At 36.9% G+C, this 27,266-nt stretch overlaps 1 pseudogene; it reads left to right on the forward strand.

Annotated features, from left to right (window-relative positions):
• Nucleotides 1-15,229: 15,229 nt before the first annotated feature.
• Nucleotides 15,230-17,544, forward strand: LOC149145788 (SKP1-like protein 1A pseudogene; annotated as a pseudogene).
• Nucleotides 17,545-27,266: the final 9,722 nt, after the last annotated feature.

Below are 27,266 nucleotides of genomic sequence, written 5' to 3' on the forward strand. Positions count from 1 at the left end.
AACAACCTCCGGTTCCAACCTTCGTTTCACCTTCGTGCACACTTGCACGGTGGGCGGGTGTAGAGCCTCTATTCTACACCTATTGTCTACCATTTTCCTCAGTTCTTCCTTATCTTTCCTTCACTTTTGCCTCATTTTCACCATAAAACCTCTCAGATCATTACATTAGGTGTCAATAAGCATGATCAAGCAAGTTTTGCTAATGGATGACTATTTGTTTAGATTTTGACTTACTTGCAGGAATCCCGCAGCTATCTGATGATCCCGCAGCTATCTGAAGATCCTGCAGCCTTTTTGTTAAACACTATGATCCACGTGTCGGTTTGCTAGACGAGCCACATGGGCACTCAGGTATCAACGTGCTCGAGGTTCCTGTCCCATTGTTCCAGCCATCCACGTCATCTTCACCCATGGTCAAAGCTGGTTAAGTTACGGTCAACTCAAGGCTGTTTAAACGGTGATTGAGAGCTGCTTGGTCACGTCATCTTAAATGGTGATTTGTCCATGTTCTACAGGTGGCAGGGGACGCAATCCAACATGGGATTTATTATCCATGACGACAGAACCACTAAACTCGTCCACGCAGCCGTGATGTGTCAAGGGACCATAAATACGCATGACTGTTTATTGTTTTTCTGTTAATTAGCTGTACGAGTAGGCTATCTTACAAACTCCTATAAATTGTTGCGTCTGCGTACGCTCAAAGAACTTTTATTAGTTGTAATTTTCTGAACTTGTGTTGAATTTAAGAGTTTGTGAACTCTGTTTTCTAGTGCTATTCCAGCACTCTGTTTTGTATACTTTTTGCAAATGGAGGAATAGACATAGCACCGTTTTGAAGTTTCCAGATCTCTGAGTTTTCTTGTGGCTGAATGAACAGAGGGCCCCTGCTCATCTCAGCCTTTGTAAAGTATTTTATGTGCAGTATTTCGTTATTTTCTTATTTATTTCCTTAAGCATGTATAGTTTCATTTACTTGTTTTCCTTTCTTTCAAGCTGATCAGTGTTATTTCTTTGCAGGTTTCTTTTAGCCCGGGATTTATCTTTTATATGTGTGTGTTTGCTTTACAGCTAATGGTATTTGAAGTTGACAATTCAAGTGCTGCCTTTGTCTTTATAGTTGATTTTTAATCTTATTTCTCAAAGAGCTGTTAACATACATGAATGATCTTCATCATAAACTATTATCTTTTAAGATCAAAATATCACTAATTTGCAGCTAGTTTGGGTGCTTTTTGGACTGTTCTTTCACTACTTTCTATCCGTGCTTTACACAGTACATGTGCTTTGAAGCATAGAGTTAGAAAGAGTAAATCATTACCACTAGTCTTTAAAGTAGAAGTTTTGATTTTAAAGTGTTTCCTAGACTATTTCCTCACTACTTTCTAATCATGCTTTCCATAGTACATATGGCTGAAGTAGAGAATTAGAAATAGCAAATCATTATCATTAGTCTTTCAAGCATATTTTTCTCACTTTTCTAATTCCACTTAAGCTACTTTCTTTCCGTGCTTTACACAGTACATGTGCTTTGAAGCATCGAGTTAGAGAGAGATAATCTTTATTCTTGGGTTCTAAAAGTGACTCTCTTTTCTTTTATTAGCAGCAACTTGAACGGTGTCTAGTGCCATTGGTAGTGGTCATTTGCTTTCAAGTTTATTTCAAGTCATTTCAGTTCACTTATTCTTTTCAAGCATTTCCTTTCAAGCAAATAGTTAGAGATCACTCAACACACACTTTCACTCATTTAGGATTCACTCTACACACACACCATCACTCACTTGTTTATAAATTCTCACTCCATCTTAGGAACATAATTAACCACAACAACACCCCCAACGATAAGAAAAACTCTAAGAGGTTACTTAAGTACATATAGTACACCCTCACTTCATCAGCTTACGAGCCCCGGGTTGACAATAAATACTAGCAATTTAGATAGCACTAAATTGACTAAACATTTTGGCGCCGTTGCCGGGGAAGTGAAATTAAGTAGCCATATTCTTAGAAGAAAAAAAATATAAAAAAATTTCAAGGAAAGAAGTTAATAGCCTATCTAAGTATGCTCTCCTCTTGCACTTTAGAGTGATCTGGAGGATCAAAAAGGAGAAAGTTATTAATTTAGTAGTCTCTTGAGTATGCTCTCTTCTTGCACCTAGAGTGAACTGGAAGATCAGAAAAAGAACTATTAACTTGACTTGAAGATAAAATAAAAAATGACATGCATAGAGCTAGAGATTCTAGGGGAAGGTTTTTAGCTAGAGCTCGAAGTTCAATTTTTACAAGTCCATCTGCTTCAAGAGATAGACAAGAGACACCTCCCTTATCTCCAACCGAAACTCCTAGTCCTGAAATTCAAGAGCCAAGAGTTGACTCTCCTATACCTTCTATTGAGTTTGAACTAGGAAGAGACTCTTCTCTTTCTCCTACCAGAAAACCAATTGTAATTGAGGAAATAGACTCACCTAAAGAGGAAGGAGAAATCTCTTCTCATTCACCCTTTGTAGAAGAACCAGAAGATTTTGAAATCCCTAGGAGAATCATCATGGCAGAGGAAGAAGGAGGCGGTAGAGGTAGAGGTAGAGGAGGAGGAGGAAATAACAATAACAATGGAGGAGGTAGAGGTCCCATTGGAGGAAATAGAGATGGGGATAATTCATTTGGGTTTCCCATTGTTAATGAGGATTCCCGAGCCACCATGAAAAACATATCACCATCCGTCCTCCCAAATTTTCATGGATTAAGAACTGAGGACCCTGAAACATTCTTGTTTGAATTTGAAGTTGTGTGTCGAACCTATGACTATCTGGATGATACTCAGAAACTCAAACTGTTCCCATCAACATTAAAAGATCAAGCTTTGAAATGGTTCATGGGGTTACTTACTCAATCCATTAGGACCTGGGATGAAATGAAACAGACCTTTTTGGATAGGTATTTGGACTATTGTATGCCTACTAATCATAAGGATGAGGTTTTTAAAATGATGCAAAAAGAAGATGAGAGCTTAGAAGATTTGCTTGAAAGGTTTCAATATAACTTAAAAAGAGCAAAGATGAGCAGCCTGGATGAAGAGACCTTAAAAGCCCTCTTATTAAAAGCCATTAGGGATGAATGGATAGATATCTTAAACATGATGGGGAAGGGGGATATTTCTCAACTTTCTCTCAATGATATAGCAGAACTTTGTATCCATCTCTCAAGGGGCAAATCAAAAACTCAAAAAGGGCCTAGAGATCCTTCTCTCCTTAGGGCAAATAAATCTGCAACAGGATCAGTGAGTAGGGCTGAAATCGGTAATATGCTAGATGAATTTAAAACTGACATCTTAGGGAGTCTTAGTGAACAAATTGATACCCTTAAGATTCAGAATAAACAAAAAGCAGAAGCCGAGGCTATGACCATCTTTTGCCCGAAGTGTAGAAAGAAGCATGCTTTAAGGGAATGTCCCTTGGAAGCACAAGTTGTGGAAACCTGTGTAATTTGCTCAGAAACCCATGAGACCAAGGAATGTCCTTCAATCCCTGGCCTCAAAGCAGTCTTTCAAGAAGATCCAAGTACGCTTGAATCCCTTTGTTTTGTTGCAAGAAGACCTTGGCAGGGGCAGCAAAATCAAGGGTTTAATAACTCTATGAATTTTCAGCCCCCACCAAATTGGAATCCTTGGCAACAACCTTGGTCACAACCACAAAATCCTTTCCAAGCATGGTTGCAAAGCATGCAAATGCAAAATCCTTATGGGAGATTTGCCCAATTCTATCAATATCCTCAATCCTTTCAGAATCAGCAAGCTCCCCAACTTCCAAATCAAGGTCAACAATTGTCATTACCATTCCCTCAACAACAACAACCTCTTCCACAAAATCAAAATCAAAACTCTCAACTCTTGTTACAATCTCAGCAGAGGCCAAATCAACTGCCCTCTCAACCTCAACCAAACCCCAATAATAGGAACCCTCAAAGTGCTTATGTGATGGAAGGTCAACCACTTATGGAAGGTCAACCATTCCCTACCTATATGGTTTTCCCTCTCAATGAGGTCCAACTCAGATCAGGTAGAATCTTAGACCAACCTTCTACAAGTGCTCAACAACCAAGCATTTCTGAGGAAGAATCTCTCAAAGCCAATAAGGGTTCTGAAGTATCCTTCAAAACCCAAGCATTAAAGAAAAAGAAAAAGAATCAACTCCCTTAGTAGAGCAACCCACATCTTCAGCTATTCCTCCTTTTCCTGAAAGATTGCAAATTGATAAAGGAGTGGAGAAGCAGATTTGGTTGCCTGACTATAGCTTTCTAGATGAATTGAAAAATGTCTGTATCAAGATTCCCTTGTTAACAGCCATTAAGGAGATTCCCATTCTAGCAAAGACAATAAAGGAGATGAGTTTGAAAAAAACAATAAAAAGAACCAGAGACACCAAAAGGATACATCTAGTTGGAAAAATTGCAGACATTATGATGGGTAAAATTACCATGCAAAAATATGTAGATCCCGGTAGCCCTATTGTTAAAACTCATATTAATGGGGTTGAAATCCCAAATACCTTGATTGACTTAGGAGCCGCTATCAACATTATGAGTAGACAGACCATGGATCAGTTAAAACTTCCTAACCTTCTCTTTACACCTACTTTGTTGCAACTTGCAGATAGATCAATCATTAAACCTGATGGTGTATTGGAAGACATTCCAGTCTCACTAGACTCTTGGGAATATCCAGTTGATTTTATGATTTTAACTCCCAAGAACAATCTAGGAGGACATCCTCTTATTTTAGGAAGACCTTGGCTGGCCACAGCTGATGCTTTCATAAGTTGTAGGTCGGGAGACATGTATATATCAGATGGTAATTCTAACAAGAAATTCAACTTGTATCCTCCCGCAAAGGCAATAACAGAAATAGGAGAAGATGAGTGGATTAATGATGAGGATACTCTTCAACCTGTTCTAACCATCTCTGAAATCAGTGAGGACAGTCAAATTCTAAATACATTAGAAAATTTTGAGGTATCCTCAGAATATGACTCTTCACAGTTCCAGTTAGATGCAGATATTGAATATCTCTCCTCTAGACAGATGTCTCTCTTCTCAATGGAAGAGTTTGGTAGTTCTACAGTTGAAATCTTTCCAGGAAAAACATTAAACATTAACAAAAACTTGGAAAGACTACAACAAGAAGAATTAACTAAACTGTTGCAAAAACATTCCACTGCCTTTGCATGGGAATATACTGACATGAAAGGAATCGACCCTAAGACTTGTATTCATCATATTTATATTGAAGAAAACAGCAGACCTATTAGGCAGCCACAAAGACGGATGAATCCAAATCTTAGGGAAATTGTGAAAGAAGAACTTCAGAAATTGCTCAAGGTAAACTTCATTTACCCCATTTCAGATAGCCAATGGGTTTCTCCCTTGGTTATAGTGCCCAAAAAGAATGGTAAATGGAGAGTTTGCATTGATTATCGAGAATTGAACAAGGCAACCTTAAAGGATCATTTTCCTCTACCTTTTATTGATCAGGTATTAGACACTTTAGCAGGTAAAAAGTATTTCTCATTCTTGGATGGTTTTAGTGGTTACAATCAGATTCAGGTAGCACCTGAAGATCAAGACAAAACCACCTTTAATTGTCCTTGGGGGACTTTTGCCTATCGAGTACTCCCTTTTGGTTTGTGCAATGCACCAGCCACATTTCAAAGGGCTGTACTAGGAATCTTCTCAGATCTGATTCATGATTGTGTAAAGGTATACATGGACGATTTCACAGTCTATGGTAATACATTTGAAGAAGCTTTGGCAAATTTGGAAAAAGTACTGGTAAGATGTAAGGAAACAAATCTTTCTTTAAGTCATGAAAAGTGTTTTATGATGTTTACTGAAGGGATTGTTTTAGGACATCATATTTCAGGAGATGGAATCAAAGTTGATAGATCTAAAGTAGAAGTCATCTCTAAGTTACCTGTTCCAAATTGCCAAAGAGATGTTAGAAGTTTTCTTGGGTTTACTGGTTATTACAGGAGATTTATTGAAAACTTCACTAAGATAGCATCCCCTCTTTTCAAACTACTTACTAAAGATTGTGAATTTAAGTGGGATCCTGAATGTCAATCTGCCTTTGAAGCTTTAAAGACTAGAATATCTGAAGCACCCATTTTAAGGGGTCCAAATTGGAAACTCCCTTTCCACATTTCTACTGATGCTTCAGATACAGCTTTAGGAGCTGTTTTGGGACAAAAGGATTTGATCCCTTATGCCATTTATTACACGAGTAAGAATTTGACTCCTACTGAGTTAAATTATACTGTTACTGAAAAGGAGTTTCTAGCCGTTGTTCATGCTATAAACAAGTTTAGACACTATATAACCGGCTATGAAACCTTTGTCCACACTGATCACTCTGCCATTAGATACCTCATGAACAAACCAGTCACTAATGGTAGAGTTACAAGATGGCTTTTGCTTTTACAAGAATTCAACATAACTGTGTTAGATCGACCAGGTAAACAGAACACAGTAGCTGACTTCTTGTCTAGAATCCAAAACACTAATGAGGACTCTCCTGTAGAGGATAAATTTCCAGATGAGTATTTGTTTGCAGTAACTACCAAAACCCCTTGGTATGCTGATATTGCTAATTATTTAGTTACTGGAAAATTACCTTTACATTTATTTCCTAATGAGAAAAGGAAAATCATTCAGGATAGTTCACTTTATTCTTGGATTTCTAATGAATTGTTCAGAACAGGGCCAGATTTGATGATCAGAAGATGTGTACGGGAGGATGAGATGCCTGACATCCTTAACGCATGTCATGACGAACCTTGTGGCGGACATTTTTCTGATAAGAGGACTGCCTATAAAATCCTTTCATCAGGATATTATTGGCCTTCTCTCTTTAAGGATGCAAAGCAATATGTTAAAAGGTGTGACAGTTGTCAAAGAACTGGGAGACCAACTCTTTCGAATGAAATGCCACTACAGCCACAGGTATGCATCGAACCTTTCGAGAAATGGGCTCTAGATTTTGTTGGACCAATTAATCCGCCATCCAAGCAAAATAGATATATACTGGTTTGTACTGATTATGTTACCAAGTGGGTAGAAGCTATAGCATTAACTTCTGCTACTGAAAATTCAGTTGTTCAATTTCTTTTCAAGGATATTTTCACTCGTTTTGGTGTCCCAAGAGAAATTGTAACAGATCAGGGAAGCCAATTTACATCAAGGATGGTGGAAAAGCTGATGGAGGAATATAAGATTAAGCATAGAACATCTACTCCATACCATCCGCAAGCGAATGGTCAAGTAGAATCTACAAATAAAGTTCTTGAAAGCATCATCACAAAGACTGTTCATCTTCATAGAAGAGATTGGGCAGAAAGGCTTCCTGAAGCCTTATGGGCCTATAGAACCACATGGAGGAACACCACAGGACATTCTCCCTATGAACTTGTTTATGGGAAGGAAGTCCTGTTCCCCATTGAGTTCCAAATCAAGACCTTCAAGACAGCAGTTCAATTGGGGATGAGCTTATCAGAAGCCCAGAAGCACAGATTGGACCAGTTAAATGAACTAGATGAAATGAGACAAGATGCAATTCTAAGAACCGATCTAGTTCAGCACCAAAGAAGCAAATGGCATGATCGACATATCAAAGAAAAGAAGTTTCAAAAGGGTAATTGGACACTCTTGTTTGATTCAAAATTTAAGGACTTCAAAGGAAAATTTCAAACTCATTGGCTTGGGCCATATGAGATTGATGAAGTCTTTAATAATGGAGCAGTTAGAGTGAAGACTATTGATGAACTTCAAACTCCCTTTATTGTGAATGGCCACCGGTTAAAAGTCTACCACAAGCCACTCTCAAAAGAGGAGTTTGTTAAGTTATTCCAAGGCGATTCTGAAATGAGGCTGGTGGAGAAGAATTCTTCTCCTCCATCAGCCTAATCTCTGTTTCTTTCAATTTCAATAAAAAAAAAAAAAAAAAAAAAAAAAAAAAAAAAAAAGGAAAAATGAATAAATGTATGAGCCTGAAAACCAATCTCTGATTGGCAGTCTCATGCAGAAAACATGAGGTGAAAATCAGGGTCACCTGACACCTCATGTTTTCCAAAAAAATCTCTCTCTTTCATTTTCATCTCATTTATTCCATCTCACCATTTCCTTCCATCTTACCATCCTCACTTCACCTCACTGTTTCCCACTCACTCATTCATTCATTTCTTCATTCCATTTCACTTCATTAATAAAGTTTTTTTAGGCAACTAAAGTATTTTATGCAGCTGGAAGACTTCATTACAGTTCCTGCAGCTATTTAACAATTCTGCAGCTGTTTAGCCTTCCTGCAGCCTTCTGCACCTGCACAAGAAACACAGTTTGTCTGAAGAAAATATTTACAGTTCAAAATCATCAAAGACAAGGAGGAAAGATCATGTGCTAGCAATAAAGTTAACAAAAGGTTAGTAGCAAATCATCAGAAGCCAAATCAAATGCGGATCCGAGGTATGTTTAAAACTCTAAACCTATGGTTATTTCATTATGCGGAATTTTCTGGGTTATGTTTTGTTGGCCACTAATCGTAATGATTACCCATTTTTCTTTTCCCATGCGACCACAAATCTACGAATCCTCCACGTCTACCAGCTCATAATAACCACGATTTTTGAAATCACATATGGTTGTTTCTGTCATTAAGGTCTTGTACCCTAATGACGTAACCTACCGTATTACGTCTCTCAGTTCTCGTCCCGCAGCCATGTGTCAATTCACAGCCGAAATCGGAGAATATAGCCGTTCCATTTATCATTTCGAAACCCTCTGTGCTCATAATACTCCATTCCTCGCTATCATCTCCCTTATTCCGTTTCACTCACTACGATTACCTCCATAAACCATCCTCTGTTTTCCCTCTGCCGTATAGCCAGTAAACCTGTGATACAGTCGTATTACGACTGTTAGTCACCGTTTCACTGTGTCCACGCTGTTATCCTCCGCTTAACTCTAATTCAAGCCGTGAATTCTCGGTGTCTGAGGCTGTTGATGCACCGTATACCCTCTGTTCCACAAAGTCTGAACAGGAACCGAGGAGTTACTGTGTAAAGTGACGGGGTTACTGTGTAAGGTCACCATCAAATTCGTGTTTTAAACAGAGCTGAGGAGTCGATGGGAAAGCTTTTAAGGGCTGAACCAGAAGGTTCGAAATTCTTGGAGGCATACCCTCAGGTTGAGGAAGCATTACAAAAAGCTAATTGGCTACAGTGCATCAGGAAGTTTAAGGGCTACCACAAAGAAGTAACAAAAGCCTTTGCAAGATCATTTAAGGACAAAGACAGTCAAGCAGAAGTGGGTGATTTAACATTTACAGTCAGCGAAGGAAGCATAGCAAGGGCTACCTCTCTTCCACAAACCGGTGAACGTTGGTTCAAAAACCGGGCAGTCCAGGATCAACAATGGAAGCGGATTTTTAAAAACCCAGGTATGGACACAAGTGTTTTCACCAAAGGAATTCCAATCTCCCATGTTAAAGAAGAATGGAAAATTCTATTGTTGTTAGTGCAAAATTTTTTCACGTGTGAAGGGAGATTTGGAGTGTTGTACATTTATCATGGTAAAATTATGCTGCAATTTCAAGGAGAACATGATATAAATCTTCCTTACTTTCTATTCCAAAGCCTTAGGAAAATGTGTTCCATGGCTCAACGAAATCCACGAAACGTAGAAGCTTACCTCTGTCACCATGGTCTTGTAAAGTTATTGATAGAAGAACAGTTAAAAGAAAAACAAGACACATGGGAGAAATTCCTTGTAAGGAATCATTTTGCAGAACCTGGAGAATCTTCTATACCTAGAAAAAGCAGAAGGAAGAGAAAAGAAAGTATCTCTCAGACTGACATCTTAGAGGAAACTGTTCAAGGACAAACTGTAGAGGAAATAGAAGTCCATCATCCTGAACCTGAGATTGAACCTACTGAAGATAGTGCTCAAGAGGTCATCTCAGAAACCCTCGCTGAACTTGCCAAGGAAGCTGCCAAAAAGAAAAGAGAAGACAAAAAGAAACAAAAACAAGACAAGGGAAAATCTATAATCCAAGAAACTGATCAGACCCCAGAGCATTCTAGTGATGAAGAAAGAGATAACCAGCCCTTAGCACAAAGGGTAGCTAAACTCCATGAGAAAACTGCCCTCTCTGAGAAAGTAAAAGTTCAAAAACCAAGGGAAAAGGCACAAAAAGAAACACAGAGTGCTGCCACTGTAAGAAGGAGTAGTAGATTGCAGAATAAAAGGAAAGCCACAAGGACACTCTTCGTTGATCTTAGCACACCTGAGAAGGGTGCTACAAAAGCAGACCTTGAGGATAGTCCATCACGTGAGGCAGCTACTCCTCCAAGAGAAGACAGTCCATTTCAGCCGGAGTTTGAAACTGAAATTGAGCATGAATATAGTCCAAGGAAGTCACCAATTGTTGACCCAATTCAACAAGAGGTGTACAACTATTTTGAAACATTGGAGCAAAACACTGCTGGCCCAAGTAATGTCATACCTCATGAGCAGCAAATAGATTTACTTAAACAAGAAATCTATGAACTTGAAGTGCTAAACCGTCACATTAAACAGAGAAATGAAGAAATGAAGCAGCAAGCTGAAATTGCCAAAGCAATCCAAGATAACACCTTTCTTCACATGAGCATGTGGCAGAAGAAACACAGCAGACTCAAGAAGAGATGTAGAAGGCTGAACAGAGCCTTAATCAATTTGAAATTCAGATGCATGTTCAAGAGGCCAAAGGTTAATGTTTCTACACAAAGGAAGAGAAGGGGATTGGATGTCCTAGCTGAGGCATCCCAGCAGATGGACTGAATTGTGTTTTCATTGCATGAGGACATGCAATACCCTCGGAGTGGGGGTATGTAGAGCCTCTATTCTACACCTATTGTCTACCATTTTCCTCAGTTCTTCCTTATCTTTCCTTCACTTTTGCCTCATTTTCACCATAAAACCTCTCAGATCATTACATTAGGTGTCAATAAGCATGATCAAGCAAGTTTTGCTAATGGATGACTATTTGTTTAGATTTTGACTTACTTGCAGGAATCCCGCAGCTATCTGATGATCCCGCAGCTATCTGAAGATCCTGCAGCCTTTATGTTAAACACTATGATCCACGTGTCGGTTTGCTAGACGAGCCACATGGGCACTCAGGTATCAACGTGCTCGAGGTTCCTGTCCCATTGTTCCAGCCATCCACGTCATCTTCACCCATGGTCAAAGCTGGTTAAGTTACGGTCAACTCAAGGCTGTTTAAACGGTGATTGAGAGCTGCTTGGTCACGTCATCTTAAATGGTGATTTGTCCATGTTCTACAGGTGGCAGGGGACGCAATCCAACATGGGATTTATTATCCATGACGACAGAACCACTAAACTCGTCCACGCAGCCGTGATGTGTCAAGGGACCATAAATACGCATGACTGTTTATTGTTTTTCTGTTAATTAGCTGTACGAGTAGGCTATCTTACAAACTCCTATAAATTGCTGCGTCTGCGTACGCTCAAAGAACTTTTATTAGTTGTAATTTTCTGAACTTGTGTTGAATTTAAGAGCTTTGTGAACTCTGTTTTCTAGTGCTATTCCAGCACTCTGTTTTGTATACTTTTTGCAAATGGAGGAATAGACATAGCACCGTTTTGAAGTTTCCAGATCTCTGAGTTTTCTTGTGGCTGAATGAACAGAGGGCCCCTGCTCATCTCAGCCTTTGTAAAGTATTTTATGTGCAGTATTTCGTTATTTTCTTATTTATTTCCTTAAGCATGTATAGTTTCATTTACTTGTTTTCCTTTCTTTCAAGCTGATCAGTGTTATTTCTTTGCAGGTTTCTTTTAGCCCGGGATTTATCTTTTATATGTGTGTGTTTGCTTTACAGCTAATGGTATTTGAAGTTGACAATTCAAGTGCTGCCTTTGTCTTTATAGTTGATTTTTAATCTTATTTCTCAAAGAGCTGTTAACATACATGAATGATCTTCATCATAAACTATTATCTTTTAAGATCAAAATATCACTAATTTGCAGCTAGTTTGGGTGCTTTTTGGACTGTTCTTTCACTACTTTCTATCCGTGCTTTACACAGTACATGTGCTTTGAAGCATCGAGTTAGAAAGAGTAAATCATTACCACTAGTCTTTAAAGTAGAAGTTTTGATTTTAAAGTGCTTCCTAGACTATTTCCTCACTACTTTCTAATCATGCTTTCCATAGTACATATGGCTGAAGTAGAGAATTAGAAATAGCAAATCATTATCATTAGTCTTTCAAGCATATTTTTCTCACTTTTCTAATTCCACTTAAGCTACTTTCTTTCCGTGCTTTACACAGTACATGTGCTTTGAAGCATCGAGTTAGAGAGAGATAATCTTTATTCTTGGGTTCTAAAAGTGACTCTCTTTTCTTTTATTAGCAGCAACTTGAACGGTGTCTAGTGCCATTGGTAGTGGTCATTTGCTTTCAAGTTTATTTCAAGTCATTTCAGTTCACTTATTCTTTTCAAGCATTTCCTTTCAAGCAAATAGTTAGAGATCACTCAACACACACTTTCACTCATTTAGGATTCACTCTACACACACACCATCACTCACTTGTTTATAAATTCTCACTCCATCTTAGGAACATAATTAACCACAACAACACCCCCAACGATAAGAAAAACTCTAAGAGGTTACTTAAGTACATATAGTACACCCTCACTTCATCAGCTTACGAGCCCCGGGTTGACAATAAATACTAGCAATTTAGATAGCACTAAATTGACTAAACAGCGGGTGCTCACGCATGTCGCCAAGACACCCACACCAAGTCGTCGCACAATGTGGGTGCCACACACCGTGCACGCCCTTCTCCAACCGGCGGGAGACCCTGCCCACGCCCTTCACCGAAAACCAAGAGGTGCGTTTCACTTCCGTCGGGCTTCGCCGAAGAACGGGCGCATCTCCAAATATGCGCCCTCCTTCATTTAGTGTGCCTTCACTTGTCCTACGCACTTCTCCTTGAGCGATGAGCGAGTTGGATGATTTGAAATGCCATCTACGCACTCCCAATATATACACAAGGTTGGAGCGTAGTCTGGTTGTCCAGCCGACTTGCCCAACCTACTTCGCACACCCCTACTTCATTGCAAATTCACCCAACACACTGTGGGCTTGTCTACATTGTAGGTCGGTCTCCATAAGTTGTAACGCATGCCACCACGCCTATAAACATGCCAGCTCTCCTCCCTTATGCGCATTATATCTTCGCACTTCAAGAGAACTTGCATATCGTTCAAGCCGCAGCCGCATGACCGTCGCACAGCAGCTCACACAACTGGTCGTCGCAGCGTCGTGCACGACCACCCGTCGCAAAACCGCGTTTGCGCGTGCACGCACCCGGGTCGCCCACGCCCAAACGCGTCGCACATCTCCAAAGGCCTTACACATTCCTTTAGACCCACAAAAAAATACTCCATATCACCTCATCACAAATTCCTTACTTTGTCAAATACAACATATTTAACAATTGACTGAGGTATCGCTCATCCCCACTAGAAATCTTTTGGACCACATTTATATATATGAGAGACTTATTATAGCAATATATAATAAGGTTATAAGATACTCTTATATACATATTGATAATATATATATTAATACAATTATAATATATATAGGACTATATATATATATATATATATATATATATATATATATATATATATATATATATAAGATTATATATATATACAATGATATACATTATAGAATATATCATTATAATATTAATATCTTATAATATATAAATTGAATATGTTATAATGATATATTTATTTTATATTTTTAATTTATATATACTATTAAGATAATTGTAAATAGAAGACTTAATGGAATAATTAAGATCTACTATAGATTAGAAATTAATTTATATGGGATGGAATAGCATTTACAAGACAAGTATGAAAGGTTTTATGTCATTTAGCATGAATATTTATGAAGGGTTCTCCGACATTTAGAAGGAAGTATGAAGCTTTCTACAGGTTGTAGTGACTTGGGAGAGTTGCTCAAATATTGATTAGTTAGTGAGCTTGGGATTGTGTATCATCGTGGGATTGTCTATCATCAAAAGGGTATGTAGGTTAGTTGGTAGGGAAACCAATGAGCCGAGGTTCTAAGTTTAACTCTTAGCCATTGTAATGTTTTCACCTTAGGAAAATCATATACCTATCTAGTGTGAGCCAATAGAATGAGTAAGCACGAGGCAGTGACATCCCAAACCACTGTGAAAATTTGGGTCCCTCCGCCAGCACAAACTCAAAATTGAGGATTGTTTTAAGTCACACACTCCAAAATGAAACACTAGCAATTAGTTTCTAGGAAAGTCATACCAAGTCTAGTTTAGATAATAAATTTTACAAAACTCAGAGGGGCAATGTACAAATTGGAGGCTCCAAGGGAATCCATGGATTGAGCTCTTTGATCTGAATTTGGCCAAATAGGATCTATGATGAACTAGATAAATTATTCTTTAGTGAAAACCTCAAAGGAAAACCATAATCTGCAATCCAAACTATAATCACACTAGAGGATATAACAAACAAATATAGAGATCAATGAATAAGTTGCTTACCTGAAATAGCTATTGCCATTTAAGTTATTCCTTCTAGTGTCCTTCTTATTTGCCATTTAAGTTATTCCTTCTAGTGTCCTTCTTAGGTGGGATGGATGATACGGTGCTATGAACTTAACCCCTTCAGGGGGTTAATTTGACTTTTGAAACTCCCAACTACAGGTTCAGCTAAATTTAGGGATGGTTTCTTAAACTGGATCAGTGACTTGAGGACTTCTTAAGTGGAGTAGTTTATCTACCTTAAGGTCTATCATAAGTTCAAAAGTATAAATATAAAGTTAGGTTTTTCATTTTCATTCTTTAAAGGGATAATTTCGGATGCAATAGGGAATACCGACCTAGTTGGCCCCTAAAATAGGCACAATCGAAAGCAATTAACGGGTAAAAAACAATAAAATAAGAAAACGCTAAAAGCTGGTTTGGTTCAGGTTAATTGGAGTTAAGAAAAAATAATTAAAAAAAGCAGCGTAAAGCCCATACCATGGTTATTTGGGTAATCACTCAGGCTATAAATATATGGACTCATTGCCCTTACCACATATCGCTCATCTCATATTGTTCGACCAAAAGTTCGTTCATACTTCACGGGTTCGCTTCGCTTATACACAGAGAAATTCAGTCATTCCATTTTATTCAGATCATCTTTTATTCGGATCATCCATTAGTTGGGGAACCATGGCCACGGGAAGGAAGGTGACTTTGAAGAGCTCAGATGACGAATTGTTTGATGTCACTGAGGCTGTGGCATTCGAATCTCAGACCATCAAGATCATGGTCGAAGGCACTGGCACGGCCAATGCTATTCCGTTGCCAAATGTTTCTAGTAAGATACTCTCGAAGGTCATCGAATACTGCACGTACCATGTCCAGGCTCAGAAGACAGCAGATGAGAGATCGACTATTTCCGAGGACGAAATCAAGAATTGGGATCAAGAATTCGTTAAAGTCGATGAGGCGACTTTGTGCGACCTTCTTTTGGTATTCTGTCACAAACCCTTATTTAACTAGGAATTTGATGGTTTAGGATTCTTTGAAAGCCTGATTTAATTACGCTTTCGAGGTGTTGTTACTTTATCGGAAAACTTCACTTGGTACGAAAACTATTAAGGATTTTGTGGTTTCTTAAGGATTTAGTGAATCTCTATCTCTTTCAGTCACTTGTTATCTCTCAAAAACCCATTTAATTAGGGTTTCGAGTTTTCTCTATGTTCAACTTCTAGATTTGCTCTAGTGGAAGTGAGGTTGGGACTTCCTAGGAAAGTTTGCAGGGTTTGTGGACTGCTGGCCTGTTTGAGGCATTCTATCTCAGGCTTTTTGAAATCTTAGAATTGTTCAATAATCTTGAATCTATTTTTAATGGAGATTTTGGGGCATGTAATTTGAGACTTTTATGAAATTTGGGGCATGTAATTTGAGACTCGTATTAAAATTTTCAAGTTTTCTTGCAATCCAATTCTACAGATATTTAAGAGGTGTCTTCTTTGACCTATTGAATTAAAAGGTTTTTGAAGTTTTTCTTTTTGATACTAGCTTTCTCTTCCTTAATGTCTTTTGATAATCCAATTTAGGGCTTCTTTATTTTGGTATTTACTTAGTTTGGTTTCTGATTTAGTCAAAAAAAAATTATAGTTGTCTTATTCAATTGCTCTTCTTTGAACTTCCTGATATTGTTGAAGGACATATTTTTAATGAATTTTTTGGGTATCTGGTTAGGTTTTCCATATCATACTCTCAATTGGATAGTATTTAAAGTTTGGAGTTTATGTTTTTCAAATTTAATGGTTAATTTTATTATTTTCTTGGGTGCCCAAATTATATGGTTTTCCTTTAATTTAATTGATGTTTTTCTGGCCACATTTGTTCTGCTACAAATTTTGTTTTCATTGTCTTCTACATAACCCTACTTCCCACTTAGGATTCTTGCTATTATGTAATCAAAAGGTTTGGAAAATGTATATGCAATTTTTGAAAGTTTTTCTGTGTATTCTTGAAAAATAATATATGAGGATTCATAGTGTCGTTTATTAGGCTTTTGGTTGTATGGAAAACTAATATTTTTCTATCTTCTTACTTTGAGTGTTTATTAATTTTCCTCAATTACCACAACCTGCTTCAGAATCTAATTCTCTCATATTTTATGGTTTCCAGGGGTTATTAGAACTAACTTTTTAGATCTCCAATTCTAGAGTTTTTTTATTTTCTTGTGTAATTTCTAAGTTTAATTTCCAAATTCTGTTTTAAGATTCTCATTTTTAGGCCATCAAAATTTTGGGAAAACGTACATGCAATTTTCAGAATGTATTTCTGGTGTATTTTTGAAAAGCAAAATGTATATGCTTTTTTTGAACGCTGTTTTTCTGTGTATTCTAAGATCGTTCAATTATCTCTGTTTCCCTCTAGTCTCATTCAATGTAATTGTTGTACGATAGCTTCGCCGCTTTGTTTAGTAATGCTGTGCACATTTATATGCTTTGGATGCTATAGATACATTTGTATATTTTACCGAAGCTTTGGCTTATTAGGCTTTTTGGGTTTTGGGTTTTTGCAGGCTGCTAATTACCTAAAAATAAAAGATCTGCTAGATCTTACATGTCAGACAATTGCCGACATGATGAAAGCTAAAACGCATGAAGAAGTACGTTAAACTTTCAACATAAATAATGAATTTACTCAAGAAGAGGAGGTCAGCCGTTAAAATTAGTGGGCCGTAGAATGATTCTAGGGAATTGGTGCAAAAACAGTATATATATTTATGCGCCATGGTGTTTGGTTTTATTGTAGTCGAGAATTTTTTTGAAACTATTAATGGTAGTCTTTTTTTGTTTGGATATCAACTTTTAATACTATGCTGGACTGCCTTTGAACTTAAGGCATACGGTTTGTTCTAGTTGAATCATATTGTAAAGATCTCGGAGCAACTCCTTCAGTAGAATTGGGCTTCTTGAATTGCAACTATTTTGCTGTCAACTGTGTAGTGAAATGGGTTCCAGTTGCATGGTTTTAACATTTTGATTGTTTTGCATGGAAGGCATTTTCATTTTTAATTTCCGCGCTATTATTATTTCACGAATGAATGCGCTCAGTTTAGAGGATTATTGCAGACTTAAAGATTCACTTTAATATATTATAATAGACAAAAGATTTATTGAAAAGTGAGTTACCATGTATGCGTAACAACTCCTTCAGTAGTATTGGGCTTCTTGAGATTCTGATAAATATTGCAACTATTTCGCTGTCAATTGTGTAGTTGAATGGCCTCCAATTGCATTGCTTTAACATTTTGTTTTCTGTTTGAAGTTATTTGCACTGGATGGCTTTTCCATTTTAGTTTCGTTTCTATTGTTATTGCACGAATGAATGCACCCAGTTTAGAGTAATATTGCGAGATGGAATGGCCTAAGTTTAGAGAATTATTGCACCAAAGAATGACCTCTGTTGAATGGCCTCAGTTTAGAGTATTATTGCACGAAGGAATGGCACCAGTTTAGACGATTATTGTGCAGACTTAAAGATTAACTTTCATATATTATAATAGACTTACAGATTTATTGAAAAGTGACTTACCATGTATTGTAACAGACTTAGAAATTAATTAAAAGTCACTAGACCTGCACGGTAAGAGATATAATTCTAGTGATTTGAGGATTAAAAGAAATGTATAAGAAATGTAGCTGCCGGACAACCAACACTAATTTATTTCACCGTGCTATAAAAGAGATAGCACATTTCATCCTCTTGGGTGATGAATCGTCGAAATCTGATGGACAACAACCCTTTACAATAGACAGAATTTGAAAAGAAAAAATTCAAGCGGTCGTGTAGAACCCGTTCTGGAGATAATCTACGGACCCAAACAATTAGACGAGTTCGTAAAATACGAAGTGTAAAACAAGTGTAGTCACAAGGCATAACTATCCACAAAGAAAAAGCCGAATACGGAGATGGCCATGAAGAAACAACACACAAGTGGGTAAAAATACCTTTCACCTGATTATTGTTTTAAAAGTCAAAGTAGTTTAACTCATTGATAAATTAGTTTTTTTTTAATTGTAATTAAAATTTCTACGGTTTTTGTTATCAGTATTTTTGTGTAGGAGGCTGAATTTTTCAACCTAAGCCTTCACCTTCACCAGGAGGCCGAGTTAATTTTTCTGAAGCACTCTGGAGGCCAGTTCGAATTTTCCTTCTAATTTATATACATAGAGACAATATCTATCCTAGAATAATTACAGAAAGAGCTCTATTAGCCTGCAGTAGCTATTCGAAAAGAAAATCAAAATGTACTTAATATAAGAAAACTTTCTATGTACATATTAATTGTACATTAGTCATAATGGTGGAGACTATGAGCTCAATAAAATATATAAATAACAAACTTTACATTGATAAACCATTAAACATTCAGATGAGGATACTTATACTTGTGGGGATAACTCAAATAATCAGTATAATTCATATATGCATAAATAAACTGCCAAAATAAGCCCAAACAGAACAAATCTTGAATAAGCCCAAACAGAACAAATCAGCAAGATGAATGAAACCTTATTGAGAGGTAAGAGGCAAAATGTTTTAGAAGAACCTAGAAGGAGAAAATTTAGACAAAAGTTATCTAGAATTAGTTTATAACATACTTAAGTAATTGAATGCAAACTAACCTTTACAAAACATATTAAAATTAGTTAGGAGGAACCATACTAGTATAATTAATATATTTAGTCTTAGGAGTATATGTTATTATATTAGCTAATATAGTATACATATAGTCTTAATATTAGATATATGGATAATAATATATCCTCCCTTATATCATATATAACATATATTGTAATAATAGGATATTATATATTATATATAATATTCTATTAGTATAATACAATAATATATATAGTATATAATATCCTATTATATAGTATATATAATATATAATATATAATGAAATCTTTCCCATAATTTCTTCTATAATAATTATGTTAAGATAATAAATCATAAGGATATCAAGAAGAGGTCTTTGACCTATGCTAAACACATCTTTTTCATGAAATCCATGATGCAAGGAATAATAATTCATTTGTTTCATCTCTTAAATATTATTATAATTACAAGCCCATGAAAACTGTCTTCAAAACTCCTCTTAACTAGGGAGGTATTCATTAAATGATACATGACTATTCTCATAGCTAAAGAGATCTCATCAAAAGATTTTGACTGTAATACATACCAAGGCCTTGACTAACAAATCTATCTATCAATATATCCCAGCACAATGTCGTTGAGACCAATGATTATATACACATTCAACATTGTCTCTCAATGTACATACCCACTCCGGTGTTGTTTACCCAGTATCACATTCTACTATTATTTTTATCTTGGGTTCCCAACCTTCAAATAATATGAGTCCACTTGCCTACTCTTATCTTGTTTTCCCTACACATCCTCAAAGAGCATCATATAAGAGTTGATTAACCAATCTTCCATTCTTTCATCCCAAATGAAGACAAAAATGTTTTGTTTATCTCTCCCTCTCAACTAGGGAGGATATGTCCATTTGGGTGCAAAGCATGTGACTTTTCCATTTAAAATTTTTTATTTTTTATTCTATCAGAATTGACCCTAAGTACCCTAAATATTTGAATAATGTTAAATAGGATCAAACTTGACACTTCTCCCTATTTAATTGTAAGAGTTGTACCAGGTTACCTAGACTTCAAACAATCACCAATTTATGCTTTCAAAAAATTGGGTAAGTATTAATACGTAATACGTAATAAAATCGTTTGATTTGATTATCTCCATCGGTGAAGCTAAGATCTGTTTTTTCCACTTTTGCGAAGATTTCGATCGTTTGTTTCCATGCAATTTTCAACAAACTTGCCTACCTTAAGATCGTTAATGTCCTTACGATTTTTTACGAACTAACTTCTAAATTTTCTATTTAAATTGGCACAGTTTCTTCTCTCACTGTGATTTAGCGTTCAGAAGATTATAGCCTCATTGTGATTCATCAAATTGATTAGCTTATCTACCTTCTCTCTCCTCTGTTTACATTGTTTCTTTGACTATCGATTTCAAGACAGAAAAATACTTTCGTATGTTGTAATAAAAGGACTATCGATTTCAAGACAGAAAAATACTTTCGTATGTTCTAATAAAAGGTATACTGATAAACTAGAGGTATACTGATAAACTAGAGCAAGGCCATCTTTAAGGGTGGAGGGAAACAAATTCATATTTTATTAATCTAAGGTATAGTCATAGGTCACAATCCTCATAGACTAAAGTTATGTGGGTTTGATTTTATTTTTTTGGGTTTAAAATCCCTTGGGTTTAATACTAAAACCCAATGGTATAATATTTTGAGAGTATAATATTATTTATAGGCTTTGTAATTAATATTAATCCCAAGGGTTTAATATTATTCACTAGGGTTTATAATTCCTTTGATATTTACTATTAAGCTTAATGGATTATAAATGCAAAGGAATTAATATTATAAACCCAATGTATATAAAACTATAAGATAAATACTATAAAACCTAGAATAAACATGATTTACAATGGTCAATCATGGTCCAACATGGCATTGTGATAGGATTGAAGCAAAATGAAAATTAACCATTTTCAACCATGGTCAACCATGTTTATTTTAGGGTTTATAATATTTTTCTTCTGTTTTTTATACTTTAGGTTTATAATATTAATCTCTAGGGATTAATATTATTCCATTGGCATAATAATTCCTTGGGTTTTAGTATTGGTCCCTTGGTTAATATTATTATCTTTGGTTCATAATTGCGTTGAGTTTTAGTATTAAACTTTAGTAACATGAACCCTTACATTAATAAACCAAAGGGATTGATATTATAAACCCAATTGAATAATAAAACCAAGGGTTAATGCTAAAACCCAAAGGTATTATAAACCTAATGGATTAGTATTATAAACCTATGAATAATACTGTACCGTAGGAATATGAACACTTACATTAATATAACCAAGGGATTGATATTGAAACCCAAGGGATTGATACTATAAAGAGAACAGAATATAAACCTTAGGATTTAAAGTAATAATCACTTAAGTTTATTATCCCTTTGGGTTTTACCATTAACCTCTTGGGTTTATTTTTCTCTTGGATTTATAATAACAATCCCTATAGTTTATTAACCTAATCTTTCATATTTATATTACATAATTTCAAATTAAATAATAATAAATAACATTTAATATTAACTAATAATTATTATAAACAAATAATAATTATAGTTTTAAGGATAATACTAATATTTTTATTGCAATAGTACTTTTTTGGTAGATACAAATGGTATATTTATCAATAGTAGATATTTTGGTAGATACAAAAGGTATATTTGTCAATAGTATATATAAATTAAGCCTTCAACTTTATTAACGACATTAATACTATTAATGTGGTTGTGCTAGTATTAGTCCCTGGGGTTTAACATTATTCCCTTGGGTTTTGTTGTGGCCACAACCAACACCCTATCAAAACTTGCCTTGGCAACAATTTTGATTGGGTCGCTTAGAAGTTTTCACAAATGGTATAAGCCCCTTAATAAATCCCTCCCATACAACAAAGTTTAAGCACTTCTTTCCTATGCTCATCGGGATTTATTTAACTCACAAAACCCTATATCGCTTCATTTTCCCATCATAATTCCTTGCAACGGAAATGCTTCGAAAAACACGCATAAACCCTTTACGATCCTACCGCAATCAACACAATGCATTTATGGCTTCCGCACCTCAGAGGTTTTATTAACCCAAATGCATATATTTCACGCCTCGAGCCCCATCGCAAATCGTTATGAGCCAAGCCCCAAAGCCATAAATGTAAGGGGCGCGTATGTGTCCCGGAACCAACGGCCATATTAACCATGATATATATTCTATTGGGTCCACCCTCCTAATCCCATGTTGCAAACGGCATGGCGCGGGGCCTACATATAAGGCATACCGTTATACCCGAGACCCGCCAATTATTATGAACTTGACCGTATAACATTTCAAGTCCAGCCTTATGGTCGGACATGGCTTTCCCCACATATTCCTTTGTTTTTTGAAAAACATTGAAGTCTCACTTTTCAAAGGAAATATTGTTGTTATGGACCCGCCAACGGTATTAATGTATATATATATATATATAAATGTTTTCAGGTCCTCGGCCATATTGCATATCACATATCGGCAAAGCCAGGGCCTTACATATAATGCGCGCGACCATATGGCAGACCTCTAGAGCCTATCAAATATGGTATATATATTTTCGGGTCTAAAGCCCCGTCACATATCACAATCGGCGGAGCCCTAGGCTTGTGCATATTCCAATATGCGATATGCTGGATCCAACGATATTTATAAGCCTAGATATATAACATTTGAGGTCCGGCTTGAGTGATTGGTGCAGGATTTTCTTTGTTTTCCCGTGTTTTTAAAAATTCTCGATATAACAAAGGGAGCGGGTTTTTGGTGCAAAAGGTGGGCCTATGGAGTCCTGAAAATGTAATCACACATCCGGCAAGTTGAAGGTAGAGCTACTGCGACCCATGCAGGGGCCGATACCTTATTGTGATTAAAAGAAGCCCTAAAAAATCGTGCCAATCCTATGGATTGAGTGGGAAATTGTGTGTTGCCTATGTTTTATTTGTAAATCCTTTTCACACCTGTTCGTGTAGCTTTATAAAAGTTAATAGAGGCAATGTTTATGTTCTTTGTAAATATTTCTCTTATATTGTTCAAAGTCATGAAGATAATGATAGCTATCTCTGCGGGTAAGAATTAAAGGATGTAGGAGTGGATTCGAAGAGCCATATATGCGAGAGTGTTGTGTTGGGAGGTTCGACCTCAAGCATTTCGGGTTGAAACCCCATGCATTTCTTGTACATTCAGAAAGAAAAGCTAAGCTAGTTTTCACCATGGGAAGGTGACACACAATCACCCCTTTTACCAACATCTTTTCATTTCCTTAGGAAATGAATCACTCTAGCAACTATGATTTCTTCGTGTCAGCATTACGCTGACGATCCTATCTATGTACACTCGAATTTTATATCGAAAACGTGGGGAAGATGAAGAGGTAGGGAACACCTAGAGTCCAGGACTTTTGCATAAATATTACCTCCAAAGAGAAAAAGGGGCTTTTTGTTTGGATAATAACTATTTGGCCTTATTGTGAATAAGGAAGACTATTGTGGTCGAAGAAGGAGCCTGTAGTTTTTGATTATTTTTCCTCTACATTTATGTGTTTTGAAGCAGGATGTTGCCGCTCACATAAGTGTAAATGTGATTTGTGTTTGTGCATATTGATGGCATACTGTTCATGGTTAGTCTTTTTTATTTGGATACGATTCAATCTCATGGTTAAGTTATGAGTGATCTTTGATTCAAAACCGTATTAAACACGAGTTGCTAGTTTATTTGTATCAAAAGGAATGTGTATTCGTGTATGAGTAATCTGATTGGAATCAAGCTCTAATATAACCTTGTTCATCTATGACTCAGTAATTCATTCTTTTGGAGTTTGAATTTCTTCATGTTGTTTAATCTCTTTTGTTATGCTCCTGCAAGATAGATTAGGATAGTTAGGATATAGACGAGAGTAGTTAGAAGAAGTGTAGATAGGATTTAATACATAGCGGTTAGGTGTTTTATTTTGTTGATTTAATTGAAGTCTTCTTCTTAGAAGGAATCCTTCAACACCTATTACAGTTCACGAGGTCTCTTAAAACCCATTGGAACTAGCCATTCCAAACAAAAGCAGGCCTAATTGGGGCTTGCGATTGGGTTAGTTCCCCTTGTTGACATAGCAAAAATTCACTATGTCAACAAATTAGTGCTAGAAGGAGGGCCTGAACCGCCTTCCACGACTTTTCAACGTTTCATCCATAAGTGCCACACCTTGATTCAAGAAGATTAATACATGGATTGTGAAGGTCGAAAAGACCCTCCCTCTCTTTCAGAAAAGCCTCATTTTGAGGAAGATACACTGTGGGGGTATCCTGCCACTCAGGAATAACGAATCAGAAGATTCACTTGGGCTTACGCTTGTTCCCTATGACAACTCCCTATCTTTTAGTCATTACCTCTGATAGAAAAAAGAAAGCCAAGGGTATATCACATAAACGAGGAAACCTCTGTAGCCACTTCTCTTAAATATATTGCACTTGATTATTTATAGAGTACCAACTCTCCTTGGGAGGAAATCCCTGAGGATCACTCGTGTGAAGGCAATCCCTCGCCTGATTTGGAACATCCTAATGAAGAGATCCCCTCACCGAGAATCTCCATAACCATAACATGGCTAACATTCCTCCTCCAAGTGGGAATCAACCTTTACTTCCCCCTCTTCTAGGTGGAAATCAACATCCACCACCTCCTCTGCGAGCGCTACCTCCCTGGCTCACTCAGGATGCCGTGGCGAGACATGGATAGCACCATACCCTACCCAAGAATGCAGAAAAGGTAGTGCCTAAATTTGACCCTGAGCGGGGAGACAGTGCTGAAAACCATATCAATTCGTTCTTCCTGGCCATGTGCATCCTCGGGGTAGCTGATCAAGATATAGTTTGTCTCATATTCCCTTTCACCCTCACTTGTGCAGCTTCCACATGGTACTTTAGCTTGAGAACCGGATCGATCACCTCATGGGCTGCCTTTCAACAGGCCTTTTTAGACAAGTATGGCGATGAAAAAACCCTTGCTACCTTAGTCCTTCAACTATCCTAATTGAAAACTGAAACCAAAGAAAAGGTTAAGGACTTTAATATCGGGTTCAACACCTTATTCAAAAAAATCGTGGCCATCGTCAAACCTAGAGAAGAGGTGCTCATGGAATTCTATGTCACTGCTCTCCCTATCCCTATTGCGATGTGGGTCAAAAGGGTTAACGCACAAAACTTACAAGGTGCCATCGAAGAAGCAGTAAAAGTCGATAATGAAATTCTGAGTCTCACAGCATGCTGCCATATAACTAGAGAAAAGAAAGCCTCTCAAGCATCCAAGAAAAATAATGAGAGTGATAACAATGGGACTGAGACCAAAGGCAAGGACACTATGGATGTGGAAGGTTTGCATCAGATCACTAAGAAACTAAAAAAACATAGTCATCGATATGAAAAGGAATCATGGAGAGAGTACTCGTGGTAGTGGAGGAGACTATAACAATAGAAAGCCCTTCAAGCCTTTCTATCGTAAGAAAATAGAAGGTGGGCGTGGTCAACTTGCATTGCCTGCTCCATCCAATGAAGGGAATTTAAACACAGAAGAGTTGGCTCTTATCGGATCACTCATCAACCAAGAAGAACCTAGAGTGGAGCTAAAGCCAAAATAGGAAGATGAGGAAGAATACCAAGTAGAAGAGCCCTTGGAGGAAGTATCACAAATCAACATACTATGGGACTTCTATATGAATGAGAACCATGGTGACCAAGGAGATAGTATTGTATAATTCCACACTAATGAAATCCAAATATGAAGAAAAGGGCCACTTGTAGGTGTGATGAAGCCTGTAGATCAGACCAAGAAAGATATCCACCCTATGAAAGCACCTGCTCCCAAAGTTCCTATATAGAGGAGTAGACCTGGTGGTCAATCCAAGAATACCCCTGTTGCAAACCATGTAGCAAAGGAGAAGGCTGCTCAAGGTGGTAAACTCCCACCTAAGAATGGAAAAACATGTATGTTTAATCTACCCTATCATGTTTATAACATTGATTACAATATTCTGGATGATCTTAGGAAATATAGGTCTATTATCACATATTTTGATTTGCCAAACTTAACGTAGCAGAAATTTTCTCTTGGAAGCTATGAATGAGAGAAACTCCAATGCTCCCACCATCCCAAGAAACCAACCAAGAAGTCAATTTTTAGACCTGTCAACACCTCTGTTGCAGCCCAAATGGCATTAGTTATGGAAGCTACTCTATCCAAAATGAATCAAAAACCCCAATATGTCAATGCAGCTATGATAGGGAGGAAGTCAGGTTCCATGACCCCACCTTTCCTTATCACTTCTGAAATCTTCAACATGAATGTGCACAATTTCTTGGTATATTTTCGTGCCTTATCCACTATGATGCCTTATGATATCGCTAAAAGACTACATGTAATACCTAAGAAAACTAGGACCTGAATTATGCAATTGGACAGGACAAATGTGAAAGTAATTGGAGAATTGAAAGATGTGTTTATTCAGATGGGTGCTAAACCAAAATACACAGAAGTTATTGATATAGTGGTAGTCGATATACCCGAAGACTATGGAATGTTGCTTAGTAGGGATTGGTGAGCAAAACTAAATGGATACATCTCAACTGTTTGGTCCCACCTCTTGCTGCCTCAGAATGGAAAAGGTGATATGATAAGAGTTGACCATGAAAGATACATGAAGTATCTGGTAACAGAACTAAATGGTCCCAATGAAACTGTAACGTTTACCAACTCCATCCTTGGGAACTATGGTTTCAATGTTTATGCTATAGAAACTTGTTTTGGAGAATTTCATGTAGAAAGAGTTGAAGAAAGTTTGACATACACACAGTTGGAAATTCCCTCTCATAATCCAACTGTTGAACTATCCTGTATT

This window comes from Pinus tabuliformis, chromosome X (assembly GCF_031772625.1).
Source record: "Pinus tabuliformis cultivar Carrire ecotype Pingquan chromosome X, CPIR1, whole genome shotgun sequence".
NCBI classification, from domain to species: domain Eukaryota; kingdom Viridiplantae; phylum Streptophyta; class Pinopsida; order Pinales; family Pinaceae; genus Pinus; species Pinus tabuliformis.